Source organism: Phyllobates terribilis, unplaced genomic scaffold (genome assembly GCF_046119375.1).
Source record: "Phyllobates terribilis strain yellow unplaced genomic scaffold, ASM4611937v1 Scaffold_5__5_contigs__length_657084704, whole genome shotgun sequence".
In the NCBI taxonomy this organism is placed as follows: Eukaryota; Metazoa; Chordata; class Amphibia; order Anura; family Dendrobatidae; genus Phyllobates; species Phyllobates terribilis.
Window position 1 is genome coordinate 283,125,509 of NW_027362765.1, and position 26,109 is coordinate 283,151,617.

Genomic DNA, 26,109 nt, shown 5'->3' on the forward strand with positions numbered 1-26,109 from the left:
AAGTCTGAGCAGAAGTGGCAGGGAGCAGGGGCTCTGCATGAGCTCTGCTCCGGAGGCGGGCCTAGTAACAGAGGCCCAGGCCTGGAAGAGGGAGAAGGAAGGAAGAGGAGCGGAGAAGGCTCCAGAAACGAGGAATGAAGGGATCCCAGGGGTGCGGACGGGCGAGTCGCCACCGCACGCCCGAATCCACCTGCGTGGAGGGGTCAGGCCAAAGGGGGAGACCGGTCCCCGAAACTAGTGGAGGCAGGAAACGACCCTCAGCTAGAAACCTGTGACATTTTATGTGGCGCAGCCCCTCGCTACACCCGCTAGGAAGGCACCACATAGGGTCAGGGAAACTGGCGCCAAGTTTACCAAGAGGAGGCCCGAGGCAGCCGGACAGAAGGGTTGGTAAGAAAGGCCAGACAAAGGACACACAAAGGGGGTCCTGTGAAGCGCTCCAAAGTTATCTGGGAGTTGTCTGAGCCCCTCACCTGGTGAGCACAGTACGACGTGGGCAGCCATTACCTGCAGACGTGGTCTGGATAATAAAAACTGTGAGTAAAGGCCCTGGACTGCATCACTGACTCCGTGTTGTTACTGCTGCTGCCCTGCACCATCACCCCCATCCTCCGCATACACTGCCCTGAGGCTATACTCCTCCCGTGGGGAGTTATGCTACGCTCTGCTGCACCCACAACACCAGCCTCAGCGGTCTGCCCTGCAGCGGCGGTTCACTCTGACAGCAATCCACGGGTGGCGTAGTCGGACATTTAAACATCAAAACCACATAAATAGTTCCGCCACTGGTTTGACCACCCTGAGCCACGGAACCGGGTCGCCGCCACGAAGACTACAACCACCAGCATCCACCAAAAAGGGTCCGGCTCCGGGTGTCCCAAGGCCCAGGGGGCGCGTCAGAACATTTTCATCACCTTTCACAATCACCAATGGGACAAGGCAGGGATGTTCTCTGTCCCCTCTCTTATACATCCTAGTGACGGAGCACCTGCTCTCATCAATTCGCCATAACCCCAATATTAGGTGGATTGAGGTGGGAGGCACCGACTACAAGTGCTCTCTATTTGCTGATGATGTCCTAGTATATATCACTCAATCACATATATCCATCCATGCTGTTATGGCTGAAATAGATCACTTTGTTACATGGTCAAATTTTAAAATCAATGCAGCGAAGTCTGAGGCCCTCGATGTCTCCCTCCCCAAATCCATATAGGATTCCATCCAGTCCAACTTTCCCTTTGCCTGGCCCTCACAGGGTATCAAATACTTAGGAATTCCTATTCATAGAGACCTCTCCCATGTATGTTATCTTAATTTTGGGCCCTTTATTGAACAACTCCATACAGACCACGGTTGGCAAGTTAGAACTGTAAGATTCACTACGTGAACCACTGGTGTTTTGTGGAAAAGCACATGTACACTTGTTCCAAATTATTATGCAAAAAGTGTTTAGGAGTGATAAGGGAAGAATTTGTTTGTTTGTCAGTTAAACTCATTGATGGTGATGTGTGTCAGGGCTCTTTATATCACTGTAAGCAATTGCAGACACCTGTGCTAATTAGTTTGGCAGGTGTGTCCAATGAAAGGCAAGACTACTTAAGAAGGCTGTCTCACATTATTAAGCAGCCTACATTTTCTGCCAAAATGGGAAAGGAAAAGGATGTGTCGGCTGCTGAGAAGCAACAAATTGTGGAGTGTTTAGGTCAAGGCATGACTACAATCAAAATTGTGCGATGATCAGGATGAAGTGTCTTGGCAATCAAGAAGTATGTAGCTGATTCACAGTACACACGTGTGCGTGCTGATAAGGGCAAATTGAGGACTCTTTCCTACAGGCAATTACGTCAGGTTGAAAGAGCAGCGGCAAAAAAGCCTTGTCATAGCAGCAGACAAGTTTTTGAAGCTGCTTGTGCCTCCAACGTTCCCCCAACAACAAGATGCAGGGTCCTTCAGAGGTTTGCAGCTGTGCATATGCCATCCTGTCGACCTCCTCTATCCACTTCACACAAGCAGAAACGGCTCCATTGGGCCAAACATTACATGAAGACTGATTTCAAAACTGTTTTGTTCACGGATGAGTGCCGTGCAGCACTCGATGGTCCAGATGGATGGAGTGGAGGATGGCTGGTTGATGGACACCCCACGCAAACACAGCTACAGCGCCAACAAGGAGGAGGTGGAGTAATGTTTTGGGCTGGAATCATGGGGAGAGAGATTGTCGGCCCCTTTAGGATCCCTGAAGGCGCTAAAGATGAACTCCATAATGTATGTGGATTTTCTCAAACAGCACTTCCTGCCATGGTTCAAGAAGAAGAACCGTGTATTTCACAGCAAGATCATTTTTCTGCATGATAATGCACCATCTCATGCTGCACATAAAACATCTGCATCTCTGGCTGATATGGGCATAAAAGGGGACAAACTTATGGTGTGACCCCCATGCTCCCCTGACCTCTACCCCATTCAGAACCTTTGGAGCATCATTACAAGGAGTGTCTATGATGGCGGGAGGCAGTTCACATCTAAGCAACAGCTCTGGGAGGGTATTCTGTCCTCATGCAAAACAATTGAAGCAGAAACCATCCAAAAGCTGACAAATTCAATGGACGAGAGAGTTCAGAAGCTCCTTTCGAACAAGGGGTCCTATGTGAAAATGTAACATCACCTAGAATAAAGTTTTGAGTTGAAAACTGTTTGATTTCAGTCTTTAACAACCTGCTAATGCTTATAATTTCAAAAATGACCATTTTTTTGGTCTTTATTAAAATGAAAAGGTTGATCGAAAAGTTTGGGGGATCTAAGAGTGTGGCAACCCAGTAGTCATGATTACTTCGAATTCTGACAATATGAGGGTCATGCTGCAGGTAGTGCAGCAAGAAGGCACTTATGTGTCTTGCGCATTTCGGAGCCCCAAAATTATTTTCCGGGCTAGATGCAGCTAAAAATTATTATTAATTTTAAATCTGGTGAAGCTTTAGTATAGATGGCCTAATAGGATCAGTGCTGCACACTGCTACAAAGCCCAAATTATTTTCCAGTCAAGATACAGATAAACATGATTAGTAATTTTAAATCTGGTGGAGCTTATTATAGATGGCCTAATAGAATCAGTGCTGCACACTGCTACAAAGCCCAAATTATTTTCCAGCCAAGATACAGATAAACATGATTAGTAATTTGAAAGCTTAAAACGGTTGGTAGGGTGATTTTAACCAATCATCAAGCTTTTACTCTCCCCAGGATGACACAGGGGTAGAAAAGTCGTTTCGGATCCATGATTTGTTCATCTTTATGAACGTGAGTCTGTCTACATTATCAGTGGAGAGCCGCGTGCGCTTATCTGTCAGCACACCACCAGCAGCGCTGAACACACGTTCAGACAGAACGCTGGCTGCGGGGCATGACAAGATCTCCAAGGCGTAAGTGGCTAGCTCCGGCCATTTATCCAGATTGGAAGCCCAAAAAGAGCAAGGGTCCAGTGACACAGTCGTGGCTTCAATGTTTACTTGGAGATACTCCTGTACCATCGTCTCTAGGCGTTGACTATGTGTCAGACTTCTTGTCTCCTGTGGCCTTGCAAAGGATGGGCTAAAAAAGTGGGGAAATGATTCCGCAAAATTGATGTTACCAGCAGATACTGTGGTTCTGTTACGGTTTGAGTGCTGAACACTTGACGGTCCCACGGTTGCCAAGTTGGAACTGTGAGATTCACTACGTGCACCACTGGTGTTTTTTGTGGAAAAGCACATGTAAGATTCTGCAACAGTCTCTGCTGATACTCCTGCATGCGTGCATCCCTTTCTATGGCAGGAATAATTTCTGCAAATTTACTTTTGTACCGGGGATCTAACAGTGTGGCAACCCAGTAGTCAGGATTATTTCTAATTCTCACAATTCGAGGGTCATGTTGCAGGTAGTGCAGCAAGAAGGCACTCATGTGTGTTGCGCATCCAGGAGCACCAAGTCCCTGTTGTGTTGGTGGCGAGGTAACAATCATGCTTCCTTCCTCTGTCCTCTCCCCCCAACCTCGCACAACAGAAATGTGATCAAGGTCTCCCTCATCTGATGAGTCTTCCATCAGTTCGTCCTCCACTTCTTCCTGGGCTCCTGCACCTTCCTCACTAGTTTGGCTGCTACCATGCGCCCTGGTAAAACCATCTCCCCCACCCTCACATGCCTGCCGCCTTGGTGCTGCCGACCGTCTGGACCTTGCAGATGTTAGCCCTTCCGCATACAACTCCTCCTCCTCTACTTCCTCCACCTCCTCTTGTGCCACCACCTGACTCCGAATTCTGTTTAACATGTGCTCCAGCATGTAAATCACTGGAATAGTCATGCTGATAATGGCATCGTCAGCACTAAACATCTTCGTCGCCATTTCAAAACTGTGCAGAAGGGTGCATAGGTCCCTGATCTGAGACCACTCCTCCAGCGTGATTTGCCCCACCTCTGAATCTCGTTGGCCCAGGCTATACGTCAGAACGTATTGCACCAGGGCTTGTCGGTGCTGCCACAGTCGCTGCAACATGTGCAGAGTTGAATTCCACCGGGTAGGCACATCGCATTTTAGCCGGTGAAGTGGCAGGCCCAACGACTTCTGTAGAGATGTAAGTCGCTGAGCTGCGGGATTCGAACGGCGGAAGTGAGCACACAGCGACCGTGCCCTCTGCAGAAGGCCATCTAGTCTGGGATAGTGGGCTAAAAATTGCTGGACAACCAGGTTCAACACGTGAGCCATACAAGGCACGTGTGTGACATTGCCCCGGTGAAGGGCCGCACCCAGGTTTGCAGCATTGTCGCACACGGCCTTCCCTGGTTTCAGGTCCAGTGGAGACAACCATTCATGAAATTGGTTTTCCAGAGCTGACCACAACTCCTCAGCTGTGTGACTCACATTTCCCAGACATTTCAATGTAAAAACTGCCTGATGACGTTGAGCCCTACTGCCAGCATAGTAAGGAGGTGTGCAGGATCCCTTCTGCGCAGTTAGAAAGCTTGTGGCATGACCAGACAGGCTTTGGGTGCAGGTGGAAGACCGAGAGGAGGTTGAGGAGGCAGAAGCAGTGGAGGAACTTTGACATAAAGAGGATTGACGCACAACTCGTGGGGACGGCAAGACTTGGACAGCAGCCCCTTGTCCTGCTGTCACCATAGTTACCCAGTGCCCAGTCAGCGACATGTAACGCCCCTGTCCATGCCTACTCGTCCAAGTGTCTGTGGTGAAATGTACCCTGTCACACCCAGAGTTTCTCAAAGAAGCGGTGATGTTGTGTGCGACATGCTGGTGGAGCGCAGGCACACCTTTCTTTGAGAAGTAGTGCCGACTGGGCATCTGGTACTGGGGCACTGCGACGGACATAAGGTCTCGAAAATCCTCTGTGTCCACCAGGCGGAAAGGCAGCATTTCTGTAGCCAAGAGCTTGCAGATGGTGAAATTCAACCTCTTAGCTTTCTCATGGCTAGGAGGAAATGGTCTTTTACTTGTCCACATCTGAGGGACCGAGGGCTGGCTATTGTGCTTAGACGGGGTTGATAAGGGTGTCCCCGGCAAACTGCTGGTCTGTGAGGAAGATGCAGGCGGACATGTTAGGTTGCCTTGATCCAAAGGTGGTGCTATCGATGTCGGACAGCGCTCAACACCAGCTGGTGTTACCACCTCCAAAGAAAATGATGACCTGCCAATCACGCTGGCTGTTGCGGGTAAAGAGGTGGCAGGTCTGCGCCCCAAAACAGGTGTGACTGCTGTCCCCCCAGTCACAGAGGATGAAGAGGCCGCGGATGCACAAGATATGGCAGACGGTGGTTGGGCCGGCCGGCTAGGCCGCATTGTAGCACACTGAGCTTCCCACTGCAACTTATGTTTCATGTCCATGTGCCGGTTCATGCATGAAGTACTCAAACTATGTATTTTTTGGCCTCTACTTAGCTTTTGCTGACAAATGTTACAGATAACACGAGTTGGGTCATCTTTATCGATCTGAAAAAATGCACAGGCTATGCAAGGCTTAGCACCCATGCGACATGAAGAGCCACCACGACTTGTGGTGAGAGGCAGAGTTGTGTTTGAGGATGCAGTTGTTGACGTGCTTCCAGTACTACGTCTCTGTCCAGGAAGGCGCAACCTGACCTCGTAGTCACTAGCATCTTCCTCCACCTCCTCTGCTGACCTCATCTCTTGGCTGACTGTGGGTTGACAGTAAGTGGGATCTCCAACCTCATCATCATCACCCTGTGCGTTATCACACCCGTCGTCCTCAGATCCAACCTGTTCCTGCCCTGACAAAAAACTAAAGTTGTCGCTCCAATCAGGTATTTGAGTCTTATCATCGTCTTCCTCATTGTCTCCACCAACAGGAGTTACAGTTTGGGAATGAGGGTCTACATTATGGTCAGAACCTTCTGCGTCTGGTCCTGGATCCGACTCATAAAGATTCTGGGCATCAGTGCAGATCATTTCCTCATCTGGATTCACAGAAGCGCTGGAGTCGACCTCTGATTCCCAGGCTATAGTATGAGTAAACAGCTCTGCAGACTCAACCATCTGTTCTACCTCATACTCAGACGGGCAGCTGGAGATTTGGGAGCTGTGAGGAAGCAAGTGCGATTGGGGTGACACCTTTGAGGACTGGAGTATTTGTGATGTTGAAGTTGATGTGGAGGAGAGCCCACTTAAAGGAGCACTTGATATCCGTTGAAGCACCTGCTGTTTTTGTGCCTCATCTGGAATTTGTAGCGATTGGCGTGGCCGTAAGAAAGGTATCTTATCACATTGTCCGCTAAAAGAAGTAGACATTTTAGTTTGGCTGGAAGATGGTCTTTCTTCTGCAGATGTTACTGTTGCTTTAACACCTACCCCACGGACACAACCTTTTCTCCCCTTCCCAACACACCTATTCCCCTTTCCAGCAGCAGGCCTTTTTCCACTCATTTTGGTGGTTAACTAATTCACAACTCTGGAGTTGTTTGCACAAAAAAACAATGGATGGGAACCGAGCAGAGCTGAGTGGCCAAACGGTGGTATTAGGCCAAAACTATTGGCTGGGTTAGATGCAGAAAAAAATTATATTCAATTTGCAACCTGATGGAGGTCTGTATAGATGGATTAATAGAACAAGTCCCACACACAGCTAGAAGCCCAATATTTTTTCAGAGGTAGATGCAGAAAAAAATATATTCAGTTTGCAACCTGATGGAGGTCTGTATAGATGGATTAATAGAACAAGTCCCACACACAGCTAGAAGCCCAATATTTTTTCAGAGGTAGATGCAGAAAAAAATATATTCAGTTTGCAACCTGATGGAGGTCTGTATAGATGGATTAATAGAACAAGTCCCACACACAGCTAGAAGCCCAATATTTTTTCAGAGGTAGATGTAGAAAAAAATATATTCAGTTTGCAACCTGATGGAGGTCTGTATAGATGGATTAATAGAACAAGTCCCACACACAGCTAGAAGCCCAATATTTTTTCAGAGGTAGATGCAGAAAAAAATATATTCAGTTTGCAACCTGATGGAGGTCAGTATAGATGGACTAATACAACAAGTCCCACACACAGCTAGAAGCCCAATATTTTTTCAGAGGTAGATGCAGAAAAAAATATATTCAGTTTGCAACCTGATGGAGGTCTGTATAGATGGATTAATAGAACAAGTCCCACACACAGCTAGAAGCCCAATAATTTTTCAGAGGTAGATGCAGAAAAAAATATATTCAGTTTGCAACCTGATGGAGGTCTGTATAGATGGATTAATAGAACAAGTCCCACACACAGCTAGAAGCCCAATATTTTTTCAGAGGTAGATGCAGAAAAAAATATATTCAGTTTGCAACCTGATGGAGGTCTGTATAGATGGATTAATAGAACAAGTCCCACACACAGCTAGAAGCCCAATATTTTTTCAGAGGTAGATGCAGAAAAAAATATATTCAGTTTGCAACCTGATGGAGGTCAGTATAGATGGACTAATACAACAAGTCCCACACACAGCTAGAAGCCCAATATTTTTTCAGAGGTAGATGCAGAAAAAAATATATTCAGTTTGCAACCTGATGGAGGTCTGTATAGATGGATTAATAGAACAAGTCCCACACACAGCTAGAAGCCCAATATTTTTTCAGAGCTAGATGCAGAAAAAAATTATATTCAATTTGCAACCTGATGGAGGTCAGTATAGATGGACTAATAGAATGATGCTATGCCCAAAAGATTTTACTTCACTAGGTGCAGTAAAAAAATTAGTATTCTATACACAGGTGGTATATCTTGCAACTCAGATAGGCTACTCCACTGACTAACACACTCTGCAATAGGCCAAAAAGGATTAGCTTTGCTAGATTCAGCCAAATGCTGTGAAAAAAACTTGCACAGCACTGGCACAGACCTGCCTGGCAACAACTGATAGGAACTGATGTAACCTAGTCCTGAAAAGGACTCCAATTACAATTAGTCTTTACTCCCACAATCTATCTATTTAAGAGCACAGACCTGCCTGATAAAAGTCGTAGGAAATGCTGTAACCTAGTCCTTAAAAGGACTGCAATCACAACTATTCCCTACTCCCAAGCTATCTGTAGATTTGTGCGAAAATTGGCTTGAAATTAACAAGGTATAGCGCACACAGCAACAGCGGTGCCGTCTAACACGCAGCTGCAGCAGTGAGAAAATGGTGGCGACGGGGAAAATGGCTTGGTCTTATAGGGCAAGGACATGTGACATACACTGCCAATGACACATGCCCTTGCTTGTGTGAAAAAAAGCACTTCGCCCCATGTGTGCGCTGCTGATAGGCTGACAGATTGCACCTCCCCACTGTAAATGCGGGAAAGAGAAAAAAAAAATGGAGATCTTCATTGTTCCTGCAGAGATCCATCCCCTGCCCCTCCCCCCACACCGCTGTACACTCAAACTGCGTATTAACATTAATTTTCATCATTACTGAGAAAAAATCCAGTTATGATTTTGGTGCACGAACAGTTATCGAACATAACCTCGAACAGCCGAATTTTTCTCAAATTGTTCGTGTTCGCCGAACGGCTCGAACACCGCCCAAAACAGCTCGAATTTGAGATTGGCGAACAGTTCGAGTAGAACAACGCTCATCTCTACTGTTGGTATTCAGGTCAGACTCCACCCATAAGACCTCAGGAGTGGGCATGGATGTCAGACATGTGTACTATCCTCCAAACCTTTGAGGACTCCATCAACATGGGGAACGACGATGACTCCATAATTAGCATCACCTTCCCGCTTCTCTGTCTTCTGAAATGCTCTCTGCTCACAATCAAAGAGGATGCATTGCAGGCGGAGCACGATGAGATGGAGCAAGGAACCATACAGGGTGATTCCACACTGCCCAGCCTCATCTCATCCCAACATGGATTGGGTGACAATGAGGAAATACAGGAGCTAGTTTCCTGAGCTGTAATGGTACTACTTGCACAACTGTCATACCGTCTGTTCAGCGTAAATGGCATGAGGACAGTGAGAAGGAGGATGAGGAGGGGAGCATGATCAGTTGTCCTCTTGGTGAGGACACGGAAGTCTTGCCTGTTAGCAGTCTGGTACACATGGCTGAGTTTATGTTATGCTGCCTTTCCCATAACCCTCGTGTTGTCCAAATTTTGGTTGACAGTCATTACTGGTTGGTGACACTTCTAGATCCATGCTACAAGGAGAATTTTCTGTCTCTTTTTCCCGTGGTGGACAAGCCTAATAAATTAGGGCAGTACCAGAAGGCCCTTGTAGCGGAATTAGCAGGGGAACATTGTCAAAGTTCTGGGACAGTTTTCTCAGACTATCTCATTGCACGGGCCCTGATGGTGGGGTACTCTCACAAGGAGGGGAAAGTTTGGGAAGATGTTGAGGGAGTACCTTGCCAACTGTATCAATCTCCTCCGTGATTCCACTGTGCCTTATAATTATTGGGTATCCAAGCTGAAAACGTGGTATGAACTGGCTCTCTATGACTTGGAGGTCCTGGCCTGCCTTGCCGCTAGCGTTTTGTCAGAGCGGGTTTTTAGTGCGGCAGGTGGAATTATAACCGATAGACGCATCCGTCTGTCAACTGAAAATGTTGACAGCTTGATTCTTATAAAAATGAACCCCACCGAATGATAGCAGCATAACATAAACTCAAACATAGTGTCTTTTTTTGGGGAGGTCTAACTCTATTCCCATGCACCTCGGTCTTCACACCTAAACATGGGTATACGCTTCCTGATTTTGTCTATTTGCTCTTGTCCTCCTCCTTCTCCTCATCCTCATCCTCCACCACCATATCGCTACCATATCTACCATATCATCTTATCTACATGTCTTGCAAGGAGCATTGGAGTTCCTCCAAATTTTAGGCAGCCATTGCATTCACTGCTTAGGAAACAGTATAGGAGACCCATTTCCTAATAATGGGAACATTGTTTTCAGGAGGCCCTCTAACCTCTACGTCTCTTGCAAGTGGCATTGGAGTTCCTCCAAATTTTTGGCAGTTGTTGTACTCACTACATACCTTATAACTGGACAGCAGAACTGCTCCTTTCTAGGAACATGTCATTACTGAGGCCCACTTCTATATGTCTTTAAAATGTTACTGGAGTTTTTCCTAAATTTTGACAGCCCTTGTACTCACTGCATACCCTATAACTGTATAGCAGAACCACTCCTTTCTAGGAACATGTTGTTACTGAGGCCCACCTCTATATGTCTTGAAATTGTTATTGGGGTTTTTCCCAAATTTTGGCAGCCGTTGTACTCACTGCATACCCTGTAACTGGATATCAGACCCTCTCCTTTCTAATGGGAACATGTTGTTACTGTGGCCCACCTCTATGTGGCTTTAAATTGATATTGGGGATTTCCTAAATTTTGGTAGCCCTTGTACTCACTGCATACCCTATAACTGTATAGCAGACACTCTCCTTTCTAATGGGAACATGTTGTTACTAGTGTTGAGCCACCCCCGTAGTGTTCGAGTTCGGTTCGGTTCGTCGAACACCCGTGTGTTCGCCGAACTGTTCGTCGAACTGTTCGTCGAACACCTTCGAACACCGTTAAAACCAATGGCAGGCAAACAAAAACACATAGAAACACATAGAAAACACCTTCAAAGGTGTCCAAAAGCTGACAAACTGCTCAGAAGACACAACTAACACATGGAAAAGTGACAAGTACATATAGTCATGCAAAAAGAAAAGAGGTGGAGGAGTAAAAGGAGGGGGAGACACAGATATAGGCATGTCATGCCCTTCTAAAATCCAAAAAGTGAGAAGCCGACACGTTCAGTCCGCTCCTGCCCGTGCCACCTCCGCGTTGCCGGGTTTGTGCCAGAGCCGCGGTGAACCCTGACGGCCAGCCCCCCTCTCCCAATACTGGTGCCTGTCCGCTGGTGGGTCGAGCGAGCCCCCCTGTGGTGGAGGCAGCTCTAAGCTTTTTAATTTAAATTGTCTCTCTAATTTGAATGAATACACTTTAAATCCATTTACAAGGATCTATTGGAGGGCAAGTCTCATGCCAGCAGCCGCGTAATTCCAGCTCCAGTAGCGTCCACTAAAGCTGCTGCAGTTAAAAAGCTTTTATAAGGATCGAGCTTGGCTGTCCACCGCAAGGCATCCTACTGCCAGTCCCAGCCCCTATGCCTTGGGGTGCCTCCTGATACTCTTCACTGAGTATCCCGTGGTCCCGAAGCATTTCCTTTGAAAAAATTAAGTGTCCAAACTACAGGTGGTGTAGCTTGCTTAACAGCGGGGATAATCCGCTGACTAGCAGACACTGCTACTAGGCACAAAGTATTACCTGGGCTAGATGCAGTTAAAAAATTGTAATTAGATACTCTCGTTGGATGCTGAGAAAGCATTCCATAGAGTCTCCTGGCACGCCATATATGATTCTCTTAAAAAGCTTGGGGTAGGGGTCTAGGGGACCCTTTTATAGCCAAAATCACGGCCCTGTATCGCAATACGTCACCTAGGCTGAAGATAAATGGAACTGTAGCACCCTGAGGGCTCGGTTGCTACAGAGGTATTGCACCTCACCCAGAGGTGTGATATCTCACTCTCAGGTAAGGATGTAGTGTGGATCAGGACCCGACACCTGCATGCATAACACCACATTGCCGTGGGGCAGGGCGACCAATATGCCCCTGAGATGGGCACGACAGTCCCTGTCCCTGGCTGGAGTGGGGGGAGGGAACACTGAGGAAGGGGAACCCTGTAGTGCAGGAGCAGGGAGGAAGCAGTTCCTGGGTGCATTGAGAAGGGAGTATAAAAGGTGGGCACCATCTTAGTTCAGTGCAGAGAAGTCTGAGCAGAAGTGGCAGGGAGCAGGGGCTCTGCATGGGCTCTGCTCCGGAGGCGGGCCTAGTAACAGAGGCCCAGGCCTGGAAGAGGGAGAAGGAAGGAAGAGGAGCGGAGAAGGCTCCAGGAACGAGGAACGAAGGGATCCCAGGGGTGCGGACGGGCGAGTCGCCACCGCACGCCCGAATCCACCTGCGTGGAGGGGTCAGGCCAAAGGGGGAGACCGGTCCCCGAAACTAGTGGAGGCAGGAAACGACCCTCAGCTAGAAACAGGAGGCTGTGACATTTTATGTGGCGCAGCCCCTCGCTACACCCGCTAGGAAGGCACCACATAGGGTCAGGGAAACTGGCGCCAAGTTTACCAAGAGGAGGCCCGAGGCAGCCGGACAGAAGGGTTGGTAAGAAAGGCCAGACAAAGGACACACAAAGGGGGTCCTGTGAAGCGCTCCAAAGTTATCTGGGAGTTGTCTGAGCCCCTCACCTGGTGAGCACAGTACGACGTGGGCAGCCGTTACCTGCAGACGTGGTCTGGATAATAAGAACTGTGAGTAAAGGCCCTGGACTGCATCACTGACTCCGTGTCGTTACTGCTGCTGCCCTGCACCATCACCCCCATCCTCCGCATAAACTGCCCTGAGGCTATACTCCTCCCGTGGGGAGTTATGCTACGCTCTGCTGCACCCAAAACACCAGCCTCAGCGGTCTGCCCTGGAGCGGCGGTTCACTCTGACCGCAATCCACGGGTGGCGTAGTCGGACATTTAAACATCAAAACCACATAAATAGTTCCGCCACTGGTTTGACCGCCCTGAGCCACGGAACCGGGTCGCCGCCACGGAGACTACAACCACCAGCATCCACCAAAAAGGGTCCGGCTCTGGGTGTCCCAAGGCCCAGGGGGCGCGTCAGAACATTTTCATCACCTTTCACAATCACCAATGGGACAAGGCAGGGATGTTCTCTGTCCCCTCTCTTATACATCCTAGTGACGGAGCACCTGCTCTCATCAATTCGCCATAACCCCAATATTAGGTGGATTGAGGTGGGAGGCACCAAGTACAAGTGCTCTCTATTTGCTGATGATGTCCTAGTATATATCACTCAATCACATATATCCATCCATGCTGTTATGGCTGAAATAGATCACTTTGTTACATGGTCAAATTTTAAAATCAATGCAGCGAAGTCTGAGGCCCTCGATGTCTCCCTCCCTAAATCCATATAGGATTCCATCCAGTCCAACTATCCCTTTGCCTGGCCCTCACAGGGTATCAAATACTTAGGAATTCCTATTCATAGAGACCTCTCCCATCTATGTTATCTTAATTTTGGGCCCTTTATTGAACAACTCCATACAGACCACGGTTGGCAAGTTAGAACTGTAAGATTCAGTACGTGAACCACTGGTGTTTTGTGGAAAAGCACATGTACACTGTGTTCCAAATTATTATGCAAAAAGTGTTTAGGAGTGATAAGGGAAGAATTTGTTTGTTTGTCAGTTAAACTCATTGATGGTGATGTGTGTCAGGGCTCTTTATATCACTGTAAGCAATTGCAGACACCTGTGCTAATTAGTTTGGCAGGTGTGTCCAATGAAAGGCAAGACTACTTAAGAATAGAGATGAGCGGTGTTCGACTAGAAGTGTTCGCCAATCTCAAATTCGAGCTGTTTTGGGCAGTGTTCGAGTTGTTCGACGAACCCGAACGATTTGCAAAAAATTCGGCTGTTCGAGGTTATGTTCGATAACTGTTCGTGCACCAAAAGCGTGTCCTGCATGTCTGGCGCTATTTAGAGCACCAATCATGCAGGGATTGTCTGCCACTCACTGTAATGCCACAGCCATGGTGGTTGTGGCATTACAGTGATTGCCCAAATCGATGGGAACAGTGCCAACAGTGAAACATGAAAAGCCGTCAATTCAGCAGCGGCATTCACCGGTACCCGACAATTTAGAACCGAAAGAATAGAGCTTCACACATAGATTAGATAGATATAAACATGTCAGCCACATATATACGAAGTACAGTGAAAGTGCTGCTTACTGTACTTGTCATTTAGCGTAAAGGATTTATCAAAAAAAATAATAGTGTTTTCATGCACTGTCTCTTTAAAAAAGCCGGCCGGCAATTCAGCAGGGTACCCGACAATTTATAACAGACAGAATAGAGCTTCACACATAGATTAGATAGATAGAAACATGTCAGTCACATATATATGAAGTACAGTGACAGTGTTGATTACTGTACTTGTCATTTAGTGTAAAGGATTTATTAAAAAAAATAATAGTGTTTTCATGCACCGTCTCTTTAAAAACGCCGGCCGGCAATTCAGCATCTGTACCCAACAATTTAGAATAGAAGGAATAGAGAATCACACATAGATTAGATAGATAGAAACATGTCAGTCACATATATATGAAGTACAGTGACAGTGTTGCTTACTGTACTTGTCATTTAGTGTAAAGGATTTATTAAAAAAAATAATAGTGTTTTCATGCACCGTCTCTTTAAGAAAGCCGGCCGGCAATTCAGCAGCGGTGCCCGACAATTTATAACAGACAGAATAGAGCTTCACACATAGATTAGATAGATAGAAACATGTCAGTCACATATATATGAATTACAGTGATAGTGTTGGTTACTGTACTTGTCATTTAGTATTAAAATAAAGGATTTATTATTAAAAAAATTGGCGTGGGGTTCCCCTTAATTTTAGGCTCTAGCGGAGGTTAAGCAGACGGCTGGGGCAGATGTTTGAAGCCTGGGAAGGGGGTAATACCCACGGAGCTTCCCAGGCTACTAATGTCAGCCCCCAGCTGAATACATAGCCTTTACTAGCTATTAAAATGGGGGACCCCCCAAAAAAAATGACGTGGGGTCCCCCCTAATTTAATAGCTAGCAAAGGCTAGGCAGACAGCTGGGGGCTGATATTAATAGCCCAGGAAGGGAGCCATGAATATTGGCCCCCTCCCAGGCTAGAAACACCAGCCGTCAGCCGCCCCAGAAATGGCGCATTCATAGGATGCGCCAATTCTGGCACTTAGCCTCGCTCTTCCACGCTGCCCTGGTGCGGTGGCAGGGGGTAATAGGGTTGGGGTTGATGTCAGCTTATAATGCCAGCTGACATCAAGCCCAGGTTAGTAATGGAGAGGCGTCTATAAGACACCCCCATTACTAACCCCATAGTCAAAGTTAAAAAAAACACAAACACCCAGAATAAAGTCCTTTAATTGAAATAAAGACACAATCCTTTATTGTTCTAAATTAAACCATACTTACCGTCACGCCCATTCCAGCTGAAGCCAACGATCTCCTGCAATAAAAGAAAAATAATAAAGCAACCTCATCCTTACCTTTCCATGGTTCCCACGACAGCTTCAGCTCTGCTACATCGAGATGACAGGCTGGACCGCAGCAGAACGCTGCCATCCAGCCTGTCATCCCGCAGACACTGAGAAGCGCAGGCTTGCTTGCGCTGCTCAGCGTCTCTCTGTGACGACATCCAGATGAGCCGAGTTCATGTCCAATGAACTCGGCTCACCTCATGCACGTCACTGACAGCGTGGGAAAATTCTCACGCTGAAGCGGTGAGTGCAGGAGAATTCTCCCACGCTGTCAGTGACGTGCATAAGGTGAGCTCATGTCCAATGAACTCAGCTCACCTCCTGCACGTCACTGATAGCGTGGGAGAATTCTCCTGCACTCAGCGCTTCAGCGTGAGAATTCTCCCACGCTGAAGCGCTGAGTGCAGGAGAATTTTCCCACGCTGTCAGTGACGTGCATAAGGTAAGCTCATGTCCAATGAACTCAGCTCACCTCCTGCACGTCACTGACAGCGTGGGAGAATTCTCCTGCACTCAGCGCTTCAGTGTGAGAATTCTCCCACGCTGAAGCGCTGAGTGCAGGAGAATTTTCCCACGCTGTCAGTGACGTGCATGAGGTGAGCCGAGTTCATTGGACATTAACTCGGCTCATCTGGATGCCCTCACAGAGAGACACTGTGGAGCGCAAGCAAGCCTGCGCTTCTCAGTGTCTGCGGGATGACAGGATGGATGGCAGCGTTCTGCTGCGGTCCAGCCTGTCATCTCGATGTAGCAGAGCTGAAGCTGTCATGGGAACCATGGAAAGGTAAGGATGATGTTGCTTTATTATTTTTCTTTTATTTCAGGAGATCGTTGGCTTCAGCTGGAATGGGCGTGATGGTAAGTATGGTTTAATTTAGAACAATAAAGAATTGTGTGTTTATTTCAATTAAAGGACTTTTTTCTGGGTGTTGTGTTTTTTTTAAATACTTTACTAGAAATTCATGGTGGTCATGTCTAATATTGGCGTGACCCCATGAATTTCGGGCTTAGGGCCAGCTGATAATGCCAAGCTGGCCCTAACCCCTTTATTACCCAGTGAGCCACCGCATCAGGGCCCTGGATGAGTTGGGTACAGCGCCAGAAGATGGCGCTTCTATGAATGCACCATTTTCCGGGGTGGCTGCGGACTGTAATTTGCAGCGGGGGTGGCCCAGAAAGCTTGGGCCTCCCTGCGCTGCGGATTCCAGTCCCCAGCTGCCTAGTTGTACCTGGCTGGACACAAAAACAGGGCGAAGCCCCACGTCAATTTTCTTTAAATTATTTCATGAAATAATTAAGAAAAAAAGGGCTTCCCTATATTGTTGTGTCCGGCCAGGTACAAATAGGCAGCTGGTGGTTGGGGGCAGCCCGTTCCTGCCTGCTGCACCTGACTGGACACAAATATAGTGCGAAGCCCCACGTCAATTTTTTTTTAATTATTTCATGAATTTCCTGAAATAATTTAAAAAAATTGAAGTGGGGCTTCGCACTATATTTGTGTCCAGTCAGGTACAGCAGGCAGGAACGGGCTGCCCCCAACCACCAGCTGCCTATTTGTACCTGGCCGGACACAACAATATAGGGAAGGCCTTTTTTTCTTAATTATTTCATGAATTTCATGAAATAATTAAAAAAAATTGAAGTGGGGCTTCGCACTATATTTGTGTCCAGCCAGGTACAGCAGGCAGGAACGGGCTGCCCCCAACCACCAGCTGACTATTTGTACCTGGCCGGACACAACAATATAGGGAAGGCCTTTTTTTCTTAATTATTTCATGAATTTCATGAAATAATTAAAAAAAATTGAAGAGGGGCTTCGCACTATATTTGTGTCCAGTCAGGTACAGCAGGCATGAACAGGCTGCCCCCAACCACCAGCTGACTATTTGTACCTGGCCGGACACAACAATATAGGGAAGGCCTTTTTTTCTTAATTATTTCATGAATTTCATGAAATAATTAAAAAAAATTGAAGTGGTGCTTCGCACTATATTTGTGTCCAGCCAGGTACAGCAGGCAGGAACGGGCTGCCCCCAACCACCAGCTGCCTATTTGTACCTGGCCGTACACAACAATAAAGGGAAGGCCTTTTTTTCTTAATTATTTCATGAATTTCATGAAATAATTAAAAAAAATTGAAGTGGGGCTTCGCACTATATTTGTGTCCAGCCAGGTACAGCAGGCAGGAACGGGCTGCCCCCAACCACTAGCTGACTATTTGTACCTGGCCGGACACAACAATATAGGGAAGGCCTTTTTTTCTTAATTATTTCATGAATTTCATGAAATAATTAAAAAAAATTGAAGAGGGGCTTCGCCCTATTTTTGTGTCCAGCCAGGTACAACTAGGCAACTGGGGGCTGGAATCTGCAGCGCAGGGAGGCCCAAGCTTTCTGGGCCCCCCCCGCTGCAAATTGCAGTCCGCAGCCACCCCGGAAAATGGCGCGTTCATAGAAGCGCCATCTTCTGGCGCTGTACCCAACTCATCCAGGGCCCTGGTGCGGTGGCTCACTGGGTAATAAAGGGGTTAGGGCCAGCTTGGTATTATCAGCTGGCCCCAAGCCCAAAATTCATGGGGTCACGCCAGTATTAGACATGACCGCCATGAATTTCTAGTAAAGTATTTAAAAAAAACACAACACCCAGAATAAAGTCCTTTAATTGAAATAAACGCACAATTCTTTATTGTTCTAAATTAAACCATACTTACCATCACACCCATTCCAGCTGAAGCCAACGATCTCCTGCAATAAAAGAAAAATAATAAACCAACCTCATCCTTACCTTTCCATGGTTCCCACGACAGCTTCAGCTTTGCTACATCGAGATGACTGGCTGGACCGCAGCAGAAAGCTGCCATCCAGCCTGTCATCCCGCGGACACTGAGAAGCGCAGGCATGCTTGCGCTCCTCACTGTCTCGCTGTGACGGCATCCAGATGAGCCGAGGTCATGTCCAATGAACTCGGCTCACCTCATGCACGTCACTGACAGCGTGGGAAAATTCTCACGCTGAAGTGCTGAGTGCAGGAGAATTCTCCCACGCTGTCAGTGACGTGCATGAGGTGAGCTCATGTCCAATGAACTCAGCTCACCTCATGCACCTCACTGACAGCGTTTTGGGCTGGAATCATGGGGAGAGAGATTGTCGGCCCCTTTAGGATCCCTGAAGGCGCTAAAGATGAACTCCATAATGTATGTGGATTTTCTCAAACAGCACTTCCTGCCATGGTTCAAGAAGAACCGTGTATTTCACAGCAAGATCATTTTTTTGCATGATAATGTACCATCTCATGCTGCACATAAAACATCTGCATCTCTGGCTGATATGGGCATAAAAGGGGACAAATTTATGGTGTGACCCCCATGCTCCCCTGACCTCTACCCCATTCAGAACCTTTGGAGCATCATTAAAAGGAGTGTCTATGATGGCGGGAGGCAGTTCACATCTAAGCAACAGCTCTGGGAGGGTATTCTGTCCTCATGCAAAACAATTGAAGCAGAAACCATCCAAAACCTGACAAATTCAATGGACAAGAGAGTTCAGAAGCTCCTTTCGAACAAGGGGTCCTATGTGAAAATGTAACATCACCTAGAATAAAGTTTTGAGTTGAAAACTGTTTGATTTCAGTTTCTAACAACCTGCTAATGCTTATAATTTCAAAAATGACCATTTTTTTGGTCTTTATTAAAATGAAAAGGTTGATTGAAAAGTTTGGGGGATCTAAGAGTGTGGCAACCCAGTAGTCATGATTACTTCGAATTCTGACAATATGAGGGTCATGCTGCAGGTAGTGCAACAAGAAGGCACTTATGTGTCTTGCGCATCTCGGAGCCCCAAAATTATTTTCCGGGCTAGATGCAGCTAAAAATTATTATTAATTTTAAATCTGGTGAAGCTTTAGTATAGATGGCCTAATAGGATCAGTGCTGCACACTGCTACAAAGCCCAAATTATTTTCCAGTCAAGATACAGATAAACATGATTAGTAATTTTAAATCTGGTGGAGCTTATTATAGATGGCCTAATAGAATCAGTGCTGCACACTGCTACAAAGCCCAAATTATTTTCCAGCCAAGATACAGATAAACATGATTAGTAATTTGAAAGCTTAAAACGGTTGGTAGGGTGATTTTAACCAATCATCAAGCTTTTACTCTCCCCAGGATGACACAGGGGTAGAAAAGTTGTTTCGGATCCATGATTTGTTCATCTTTATGAACGTGAGTCTGTCTACATTATCAGTGGAGAGCCGCGTGCGCTTATCTGTCAGCACACCACCAGCAGCGCTGAACACACGTTCAGACAGAACGCTGGCTGCGGGGCATGACAAGATCTCCAAGGCGTAAGTGGCTAGCTCCGGCCATTTATCCAGATTGGAAGCCCAAAAAGAGCAAGGGTCCAGTGACACAGTCATGGCTTCAATGTTTACTTGGAGATACTCCTGTACCATCGTCTCTAGGCGTTGACTATGTGTCAGACTTCTTGTGTCCTGTGGCCTTGCAAAGGATGGGCTAAAAAAGTGGTGAAATGATTCCGCAAAATTGATGTTACCAGCAGATACTGTGGTTCTGTTACGGTTTGAGTGCTGAACACTTGACGGTCCCACGGTTGGCAAGTTGGAACTGTGAGATTCACTACGTGCACCACTGGTATTTTGTGGAAAAGCACATGTAAGATTCTGCAACAGTCTCTGCTGATACTCCTGCATGCGTGCATTCCTTTCTATGGCAGAAATAATTTCTGCAAATTTACTTTTGTACCGGGGATCTAACAGTGTGGCAACCCAGTAGTCAGGATTATTTCTAATTCTCACAATTCGAGGGTCATGTTGCAGGTAGTGCAGCAAGAAGGCACTCATGTGTGTTGCGCATCCAGGAGCACCAAGTCCCTGTTGTGTTGGTGGCGAGGTAACAATCATGCTTCCTTCCTCTGTCCTCTCCCCCCAACCTCGCACAACAGAAATGTGATCAAGGTCTCCCTCATCTGATGAGTCTTCCATCAGTTCGTCCTCCACTTCTTCCTGGGCTCCTGCACTTTCCTCACTAGTTTGGCTGCTACCATGCGCCCTGGTAAAACCATCTCCCCGACCCTCACATGCCTGCCGCCTTGGTGCTGCCGACCGTCTGGACCTTGCAGATGTTAGCCCTTCCGCATACAACTCCTCCTCCTCTACTTCCTCCACCTCCTCTTGTGCCACCACCTGACTCCGAATTCTGTTTAACATGTGCTCCAGCATGTAAATCACCGGAATAGTCATGCTGATAATGGCATCGTCAGCACTAAACATCTTCGTCGCCATTTCAAAACTGTGCAGAAGGGTGCATAGGTCCCTGATCTGAGACCACTCCTCCAGCGTGATTTGCCCCACCTCTGGATCTCGTTGGCCCAGGCTATACGTCAGAACGTACTGCACCAGGGCTTGTCGGTGCTGCCACAGTCGCTGCAACATGTGCAGAGTTGAATTCCACCGGGTAGGCACATCGCATTTTAGCCGGTGAAGTGGCAGGCCCAACGACTTCTGTAGAGATGTAAGTCGCTGAGCTGCGGGATTCGAACGGCGGAAGTGAGCACACAGCGACCGTGCCCTCTGCAGAAGGCCATCTAGTCTGGGATAGTGGGCTAAAAATTGCTGGACAACCAGGTTCAACACGTGAGCCATACAAGGCACGTGTGTGACATTGCCCCGGCGAAGGGCCGCACCCAGGTTTGCAGCATTGTCACACACGGCCTTCCCTGGTTTCAGGTCCAGTGGAGACAACCATTCATGAAATTAATTCTCCAGAGCTGACCACAACTCCTCAGCTGTGTGACTCACATTTCCCAGACATTTCAATGTAAAAACCGCCTGATGACGTTGAGCCCTACTGCCAGCATAGTAAGGAGGTGTGCAGGATCCCTTCTGCGCAGTTAGAAAGCTTGTGGCATGACCAGACAGGCTTTGGGTGCAGGTGGAAGACCGAGAGGAGGTTGAGGAGGCAGAAGCAGTGGAGGAACTTTGACATAAAGAGGACTGACGCACAACTCGTGGGGACGGCAAGACTTGGACAGCAGCCCTTGTCCTGCTGTCACCATAGTTACCCAGTGCCCAGTCAGCGACATGTAACGCCCCTGTCCATGCCTACTCGTCCAAGTGTCTGTGGTGAAATGCACCCTGTCACACACAGAGTTTCTCAAAGAAGCGGTGATGTTGTGTGCGACATGCTGGTGGAGCGCAGGCACACCTTTCTTTTAGAAGTAGTGCCGACTGGGCATCTGGTACTGGGGCACTGCGATGGACATAAGGTCTCGAAAATCCTCTGTGTCCACCAGGCGGAAAGGCAGCATTTCTGTAGCCAAGAGCTTGCAGATGGTGAAATTCAACCTCTTAGCTTTCTCATGGCTAGGAGCAAATGGTCTTTTACTTGTCCACATCTGAGGGACCGAGGGCTGGCTATTGTGCTTAGACGGGGTTGATAAGGGTGTCCCCGGCAAACTGCCGGTCTGTGAGGAAGATGCAGGCGGACATGTTAGGTTGCCTTGATCCAAAGGTGGTGCTATCGATGTCGGACAGCGCTCAACACCAGCTGGTGTTACCACCTCCAAAGAAAATGATGTCCTGCCAATCACGCTGGCTGTTGCGGGTAAAGAGGTGGCAGGTCTGCGCCCCAAAACAGGTGTGACTGCTGTCCCCCAGTCACAGAGGATGAAGAGGCCGCGGATGCACAAGATATGGCAGACGGTGGTTGGCCCGGCCGGCTAGGCCGCATTGTAGCACACTGAGCTTCCCACTGCAACTTATGCTTCATGTCCATGTGCCGGTTCATGCATGAAGTACTCAAACTATGTATTTTTTGGCCTCTACTTAGCTTTTGCTGACAAATGTTACAGATAACACGAGTTGGGTCATCTTTATCGATCTGAAAAAATGCCCAGGCTATGCAAGGCTTAGCACCCATGCGACCTGAAGAGCCACCACGACTTGTGGTGAGAGGCAGAGTTGTGTTTGAGGATGCAGTTGTTGACGTTCTTCCAGTACTACGTCTCTGTCCAGGAAGGCGCAACCTGACCTCGTCGTCACTAGCATCTTCCTCCACCTCCTCTGCTGACCTCATCTCTTGGCTGACTGTGGGTTGACAGTAAGTGGGATCTCCAACCTCATCATCATCACCCTGTGCGTTATCACACCCGGCGTCCTCGGAGCCAACCTGTTCCTGCCCTGACAAAAAACTAAAGTTGTCGCTCCAATCAGGTATTTGAGTCTCATCATCGTCTTCCTCATTGTCTCCACCAACAGGAGTTACAGTTTGGGAATGAGGGTCTACATTATGGTCAGAACCTTCTGCGTCTGGTCCTGGATCCGACTCATAAAGATTCTGGGCATCAGTGCAGATCATTTCCTCGTCTGGATTCACAGAAGCGCTGGAGTCGACCTCTGATTCCCAGGCTATAGTATGAGTAAACAGCTCTGCAGACTCAACCATCTGTTCTACCTTATACTCAGACGGGCAGCTGGAGATTTGGGAGCTGTGAGGAAGCAAGTGCGATTGGGGTGACACCTTTGAGGACTGGAGTATTTGTGATGTTGAAGTTGATGTGGAGGAGAGCTCACTTAAAGGAGCACTTGATATCCATTGAAGCACCTGCTGTTTTTGTGCCTCATCTGGAATTTGTAGCGATTGGCGTGGCCTTAAGAAAGGGATCTTATCACATTGTCCGCTAAAAGAAGTAGACATTTTAGTTTGGCTGGAAGATGGTCTTTCTTCTGCAGATGTTACTGTTGCTTTAACACCTACCCCACGGACACAACCTTTTTTCCCCTTCCCAACACGCCTATTCCCCTTTCCACCAGCAGCAGGCCTTTTTCCACTCATTTTGGTGGTTAACTAATTCACAACTCTGGAGTTGTTTGCACAAAAAAACAATGGATGGGAACCGAGCAGAGCTGAGTGGCCAAACTGTGGTATTAGGCCAAAACTATTGGCTGGGTTAGATGCAGAAAAAAATTATATTCAATTTGCAACCTGATGGAGGTCAGTATAGATGGACTAATAGAACAAGTCCCACACACAGCTAGAAGCCCAAATATTTTTTCAGAGGTAGATGCAGAAAAAAAATTTATTCAGTTTGCAACCTGATGGAGGTCTGTATAGATGGATTAATAGAACAAGTCCCACACACAGCTATAAGCCCAATATTTTTTCAGAGGTAGATGCAGAAAAAAAATATATTCAGTTTGCAACCTGATGGAGGTCAGTATAGATGGACAAATAGAGAAAGTCCCACACACTGCTAGAAGGCCAAATATTTTTTCAGAGCTAGATGCAGACAAAAAATTATTTTGAATTTGCAACCTGATGGAGGTCAGTATAGGTGGACTAATAGAACAAGTCCCACACACTGCTAGAAGGCCAAATATTTTTTCAGAGCTAGATGCAGAAAAAAATTATATTCAGTTTGCAACCTGATGGAGGTCTGTATAGATGGATTAATAGAACAAGTCCCACACACAGCTAGAAGCCCAAATATTTTTTCAGAGGTAGATGCAGATAAAAATTATTTTTAATTTGCAACCTGATGGAGGTCAGTATAGATGGACTAATAGAGAAAGTCCCACACACTGCTAGAAGGCCAAATATTTTTTCAGAGCTAGATGCAAATAAAAATTATTTTTAATTTGCAACCTGATGGAGGTCAGTATAGATGGACTAATAGAGAAAGTCCCACACACTGCTAGAAGGCCAAATATTTTTTCAGAGCTAGATGCAGATAAAAATTATATTCAATTTGCAACCTGATGGAGGTCTGTATAGATGGACTAATAGAACAAGTCCCACACACAGCTAGAAGCCCAAATATCTTTTCAGAGGTACTGTAGATGCAGATAAAAATTATTTTTAATTTGCAACCTGATGGAGGTCAGTATAGATGGACTAATACAACAAGTCCCACACACAGCTAGAAGCCCAATATTTTTTTAGAGGTAGATGCAGAAAAAAATATATTCAGTTTGCAACCTGATGGAGGTCAGTATAGATGGAGTAATAGAACAAGTCCCACACACAGCTAGAAGCCCAAATATTTTTTCAGAGGTAGATGCAGATAAAAATTATTTTTAATTTGCAACCTGATGGAGGTCAGTATAGATGGACTAATAGAGAAAGTCCCACACACTGCTAGAAGGCCAAATATTTTTTCAGAGCTAGATGCAGATAAAAATTATATTCAATTTGCAACCTGATGGAGGTCAGTATAGATGGACTAATAGAGGAAGTCCCACACACTGCTAGAAGGCCAAATATTTTTTCAGAACTAGATGCAGATAAAAATTATATTCAATTTGCAACCTGATGGAGGTCAGTATAGATGGACTAATAGAACAAGTCCCACACACAGCTAGAAGCCCAAATATTTTTTCAGAGGTACTGTAGATGCAGATAAAAATTATTTTTAATTTGCAACCTGATGGAGGTCAGTATAGATGGACTAATAGAGAAAGTCCCACACACTGCTAGAAGGCCAAATATTTTTTCAGAGCTAGATGCAGATAAAAATTATTTTTAATTTGCAACCTGATGGAGGTCAGTATAGATGGACTAATACAACAAGTCCCACACACAGCTAGAAGCCCAATATTTTTTCAGAGGTAGATGCAGAAAAAAATATATTCAGTTTGCAACCTGATGGAGGTCTGTATAGATGGATTAATAGAACAAGTCCCACACACAGCTAGAAGCCCAATATTTTTTCAGAGGTAGATGCAGAAAAAATTATATTCAGTTTGCAACCTGATGGAGGTCAATATAGATGGACTAATACAACAAGTCCCACACACAGCTAGAAGCCCAATATTTTTTCAGAGCTAGATGCAGAAAAAAATTATATTCAATTTGCAACCTGATGGAGGTCAGTATAGATGGACTAATAGAATGATGCTATGCCCAAAAGATTTTACTTCACTAGGTGCAGTAAAAAATTGGTATTCTATACACAGGTGGTATAACTTGCAACACAGATAGGCTACTCCACTGACTAACACACTCTGCAATAGGCCAAAAAGGATTAGCTTTGCTAGATTCAGCCAAATGCTGTGAAAAAAACTTGCACAGCACTGGCACAGACCTGCCTGGCAAAAACTGATAGGAACTGATGTAACCTAGTCCTGAAAAGGACTCCAATTACAATTAGTCTTTACTCCCACAATCTATCTATTTAAGAGCACAGACCTGCCTGATAAAAGTCGTAGGAAATGCTGTAACCTAGTCCTTAAAAGGACTGCAATCACAACTATTCCCTACTCCCAAGCTATCTGTAGATTTGTGCGAAAATTGGCTTGAAATTAACAAGGTATAGCGCACACAGCAACAGCGGTGCCGTCTAACACGCAGCTGCAGCAGTGAGAAAATGGTGGCGACGGGGAAAATGGCTTGGTCTTATAGGGCAAGGACATGTGACATACACTGCCAATGACACATGCCCTTGCTTGTGTGAA